The sequence below is a fragment of the Mesoplodon bidens genome, assembly GCF_964165515.1.
Source record: "Mesoplodon bidens genome assembly, chromosome: 8".
In the NCBI taxonomy this organism is placed as follows: Eukaryota; Metazoa; Chordata; class Mammalia; order Artiodactyla; family Ziphiidae; genus Mesoplodon; species Mesoplodon bidens.
Window position 1 is genome coordinate 6227433 of NC_138165.1, and position 5740 is coordinate 6233172.

Here is a 5740-nt window from a genome sequence, read left to right on the forward strand (position 1 = left end):
AAGCTTAGAGTGCTTGAGTCTCCTGTCCACGTTTCCACAGCAAGTACAGGGTCAAGCTGGATTCAAAACCAAGTCTTATTTCCCAAAATGGACAAAAGTTCCTCAGTGGTGCTGGTGCCTGTGAGCTTCTCCACAGTCTTTGGCAGAGTCTGGCTCTCCCAGCACAAAGCAGCTCATACCCCATGTCTGCTAATGGAAAGCATTAGCACGCACACGCACGCACACACCCACACACGCACGCACACACAGTTCAACTAAGGTTATTCCAATTTGAGCCATAAGACATGCCTCCTTTGTGATTCCTATTTATGACTCCAACAGAATTAAGGACTCGCTGTCTTAAGGTCTCCCTCCATCCTTTCAGAGCCAAGGGACCATTTGATGATCTCTGCTCCCTTCATCATCCCCCCGGCAGCCACTTAGTCTGAAGGCAGATCCCTGGTCCCCATAAAGTGAGGCGGAGAACAAAGCAGGTATGAGAAGTGGCAGGAGGGGCTGGGCAACAGGGCCCGTGGGCCTGGCTGCTTCTCCATCCTGCCTGTGCCAAGGGCACAGGCTGGGCTACCTGCACAGCCTCGGCCAGGGCACTGCACCTCTCTGTCCCAGGCTTCTCCGGAGTGGAAAGATGAGGTATCAGGAGCTGCCTCTCGGGTGGCTACAAGGATTAAACGCCCCGATACACATAGCGTGCTCAGAGGCCAGCGCGTGGTGGACTCACAATAAACCAGCTTGGCAATATTGATGCAGAAAACTCGGCCTCTGTGCACCGGTGCAGAACTGAATCTTGGAGACAGAGTGTTGAGTGAAGTAGAAAAGAATAGCTTTATTGCTTTGCCAGGCAAAGGGGGGAACAGCAGGCTCGTGCCTCTCAAAACTGTGTCCCAACCCAGGAGGATTTGGTGAGGAGTTTTACAACAGTGGTTCAAGGGCCAGGTTGCTGATCAGGATCAGGGTACGTGCAGGGCCTGTGCTCCTTTAATCTGGCCTCAGGTGGTCTCTTGATGAGCTTCTCTGGTTCTTGAGGCTGTCAAACTGTGGAATGAAGAATGCTTCATCAAGTAGTCAACATCTTCCATTTGTTGGGGGTTTTAGCTCTGCAGAAGAGCTCAGAGATATTGTTTTGTTTATCAGCTGAGATGGCACCAGGGCCCTGCCCCAAGCTGCACTGTTGTTTCTTTTGACTGTTCCTCCCGTATCTCTGCGCACCCTCCCTTCCCTGATTAACAAGCGTCTGAAAGGCTTCCATGCCCAGGAGCCCAACAGGGTCCTGCTCAGTTTCAGTATCATCAGAGATAGGACCAGGAACTTGAACAGAAGTGTGGCCTGGACACACAGACAGGAGAATTCCAGAGAAAGTGGGACCCTATGGCCAGGCAGAGACATTCCAGACCAAGGAATCCTGCTCAATCTCTGGGAGAAAAGATGGACTTGGGGCGACCTGTGCATACAGGCACCCTCTGCATGGAGGTCAGGCCCTCCCAGCACCTCCCCCAGCCCAGACTTGTAGGAGAGCAGCCAGGGAACATGCGGGCTCTGAGAATACAAAGTCCCCCTCTGACCTTTAAGAAGTAACAGACCCGGTCGGCCGCCGCTGCCACTGCCGCCACTGTTCCAGCCTGTTCCATGCGGCCCATGCAGGCCCCGCTGTGGCCATGATGATCCATGACTTCCAGAGCAGCCACCGGGACTTCTCCTTTGGGCCCTGGAAGCTGACGGCGTCCAAGACCCACATCATGAAGTCAGTGGATGCGGAGAAGTTAGCTGATGAAGTGCATATGCCATCTCTCCCTGAAATGGTTTGGAGACAAAATTTTAAGAATCCAGCATGGCTCTGGCTTTGGGATTGAGTTCAGTGCTACAGATGCATTAAGATGTGTGAACAACTACCAAGGAATGCTTAAAGGAGCCTGTGCTGAAGAGAGGCAGGAAAGCAGGATGGATGGTAAGCATTCTAAGAAAGTTATTAAACCGTATGATTGGACCTATACACAGGTTATAAGGGAACATTACTTGGAGAGTCACTTAAGCTAAAGGTTGTACCTACAACAGATCATATAGATACAGAGAAATTGAAAGCCAGAGGACAGATTAAGTTTTTTGAAGAAGTTCTCCTGTTTGAGGATGAACTTCACGATCATGGAGTTTCAAGCCTGAGTGTGAAAATTAGAGTAACACCTTCTAGCTTTTTCTTGCTGTTGTGGTTTTTCTTGAGAATTGATGGGGTGCTTATTAGGATGAATAACACAAGACTTTACCATGAGGTATCTATTCTTATTTAATGAAAGTACTCACTGACATTGGGCTTGTTCGTGTTGTTACATTGTCAGTCTGACAGTTTGAAATTCAGTAATGCTTTATATTATATGGCTATTTGTCTAACCTTTAAGATTGGGTGTGTCAGACCTACTTGAGAATGGACTTGAGGATATGGGGAGGAGGAAGGGTAAGGTGTGACAAAGAGAGAGAGAGGCATGGACGTATATACACTACCAAACGTAAGGTAGATAGCTAGTGGGAAGCAGCCGCATAGCACAGGGAGATCAGCTCGGTGCTTTGTGACCGCCTGGAGGGGTGGGATAGGGAGGGTGGAAGGGAGGGAGACGCAAGAGGGAAGGGATATGGGAACAGATGTATATGTATAACTGATTCACTTTGTTATAAAGCAGAAACTAATAAAAAAATTAAAAATGTAAAAAAAAAAAAGATTGTGTGTGTCATATTCACTGTTGACTGCACAGTTTTCAAAACATTACATCTTCTTTTCCAAAGGTTCTATGAGTTGAACATGTTTTCCAAAAGACACTCCCTGGTAAAGGGGAGTCAGATGCTTTTTAAAAACCTCTTAAACTTAATCTGTTTAAGAAAACTGTCCCTTGGGCTTCCCTGGTGGCGCAGTGGTTGGGAGTCCGCCTGCCGATGCGGGGGACGTGGGTTCGTGCCCCGGTCTGGGAGGATCCCACATGCCACGGAGCGGCTGGGCCCGTGAGCCATGGCCGCTGGGCCTGCGCGTCCAGAGCCTGTTCTCCGCAGCGGTAGAGGCTACAGCACTGAGAGGCCCGTGTACCAAAAATAAAAAAGAAAACTGTCCCTTAACTCTTACTTTTTTTGTGGTATGTGTTGTTTATGTAATGTCCTGATATTAGAAATACCAATCTCATGGCCTCCAGAAATTTGTATTATACAATTATTTTGATAGTTGTTTTAATGTTTGAAAGCTCTGTGCTCCATTTCAAGGAACTGTTTACATACAAAGTTTTCAAAAAAATAAGTAAAGAAAGTTGGGGGGAGGCTTAAATTGAGTCATGAAAATTCTTCTTGTAGCTTTATAGCAGCCTATCCCTTTTGAATGAATTTTTAACGTCATATTTGTGATCATATAGAATGACAAATGAGAGAAGAAACCACTCGTATCAGTCAGGGTAATCGTAGTAATAGTTAACTCTCCTAACAGCCCTATGAAATAGATGCTATTATTATCCCTGTTTTATAGCTGAGACAACTAAGGCAAAGAGAGATTAAGTAACTTGCCCAAATTATACAGTTAATAGGTGGCAGAACTGGAATTTAAGCCCAGTAAGATGTGATTGGATTGGTATTTTTCTAAATCCTACACTTTCTTTTTCCTTTGAAATAACATGGTCACTGTGATGGATCTTTTTCTTTTAAAAAGTGATAGTAAAGTACTAAAAATAAGCTATACTTTACTCCCTCAGAAAAAATGAAATCTAAATTTTTAGAAATGCTTATACTTTAACTCAACAATATTGACTTTTTTTCAGAATTTATCTTCAAAAGATTCTTACATACAGTAATCCACAAATATTAATCAGGCAGCTGTATAGAGTTGTATATATATAAATAGTCATGGCAATGTTATTGTTTATAATAGCTAAAAGGAAAGAGGAAGGTGCTATAATGCCCCTTGAATAAGCATTGATTAAATGGCCATTTATATACTGTTGGCCTACAACAAATAGACTGCCAGATATTTCTCCAGCAAATATTGGATTTATTCAGGATCAGCAGAAAATTGCAATTCAGGTCTGTAACCATGGTGGGCCATGTGCAAGTCCCCACATGGAAAAGGAAGGAGAAGGCTTTTATAGAGAAGAAAAGGAAAATAGGAGTGCTATAGTAAACAGAGAATCCATGACCTTCCATTAGTTAAGTCCTTTCCAGGAAATAAGAAGAGTCTTTCTTTTTTCTGTTGGGCTCTGCTATGGTTGCTGGGTATGAGAGCTCCCCATTCTAGTCTCCCAAATCTATTTAATTAAGGTTTCTGTTTATGAATTTTTTTACAGTCCATATAGTAGAAAAATCTGCAACCATTAAAATTAATGGCAGAAAGTTGTTTAACTGATTTGGAAAGATGTGCATACTAATGTTGACTTTTAAAATGCAAGTATGAATCTATATAAGATTTTATGTAGAGATTTCTAGATGTTAAGGACAGTGTTATCTATAGAGACTGTGATTGCTGATGATTTATACTCTACGTTTATAGTATTTGATTTTTTTAACAATGAGCATTTATCTGTTTTGTTGATATAAAAGATTGAAACTTTAAGGGAGCATAATCTTGTGATTTTTCTTTAATTAAATAATGTTTTACCAAAAAAAAGAAGTAACAGACCCCAGTCCTGTAAATCCAACAGGATGCTATCAGCCAGCTTCTCCCTCCCATACCAGGACTAATCCGCTGACCACATTGTTCCCCGAGCCCAGACCAGAGGCCTTCTGATGGGGAAATATGTATGTATTAATACATAACTCTATATAAACACTACATATGTATCTACACATATATACATCTGTACCTTGTATGTGTGTACATATCCATACATATCATATACATATATTATATACAGATACACATATACACATAGTCAGATACTATATATTATCAAACAATGATCAAGAGATATTTGAACAAAACATGAATGAAGGGAAGGATCCAGCCATTCACAGATCTGAGCTTCTCTCCCTTACGCCCTTCCTATGTGCTCCACTCATCTATAGGCAAAAATTTTGGCTGTCAGGCCTTGCTCACCCTCAACCTCTGTACCCTACTTTCCCTGTATCTGGGTCCACTTTACCCTCTCCCCTCTTACTCTTCCCACTCAGGCCCTCCAGTTCAAGTTTAAAGAGCTGTGACCAGCCTCGGTAAGTGACCCAAGTTTTCCCTGCTCTTGTGCTATTTGCATCTTGTGTTCCAATGCTGAGAACTCAGTTCCTTTGGGGTGAGATTTTGTTTTGCCTTTGGTGGTCTCCCAAATCTCTAAGGTGCTGGGACCCTATCTTGCTTTTCTAAATACCCTTCCTGGAGATGCCAGTCTCGACTGGACCTCTGTGAGAGCTGGCCCTCACTGCCTGAGTCTCCAAGTCCATGTTCTTTCCCTTCTCTACATGCACCCCAAAACTAAACCTTACATCTGTCTTAGCCTAGGGCTAGGGCTGCCATAACAAAATACCATAGACTGGATGGCTTATAAACAGCAAAAATGTATTGCTCACAGCTCTGGAGCCTGGAAGTCTGAGATCAGGACGGCAGTGTGATGGGATCTGGTGAGAGCCCTGTTCTTGATTTGCAGATGGCTGCCTCCTGGCTATATGCTTACATGGAGGAGAGAGAGAGAAAGGGAGAGAGAGTGAGAGAGAGAGAGAGAGAGATCTTTCTCTTCTTATAAGGACACTAATCCTATCAGATCAGCCCCCCACCCTTATACCCTCACTTAACCTT

The 5740-nt window shown here is 43.8% G+C and overlaps 1 pseudogene across 1 annotated transcript; it reads left to right on the forward strand.

Annotated features, from left to right (window-relative positions):
- The first annotated feature begins 1646 nt into the window (after nucleotides 1-1646).
- On the forward strand, nucleotides 1647-5154 carry LOC308621784 (TIP41-like protein; annotated as a pseudogene). Its single transcript has 2 exons — nucleotides 1647-2261; nucleotides 5125-5154. The product of its transcript is annotated as a TIP41-like protein (transcript).
- Nucleotides 5155-5740: the final 586 nt, after the last annotated feature.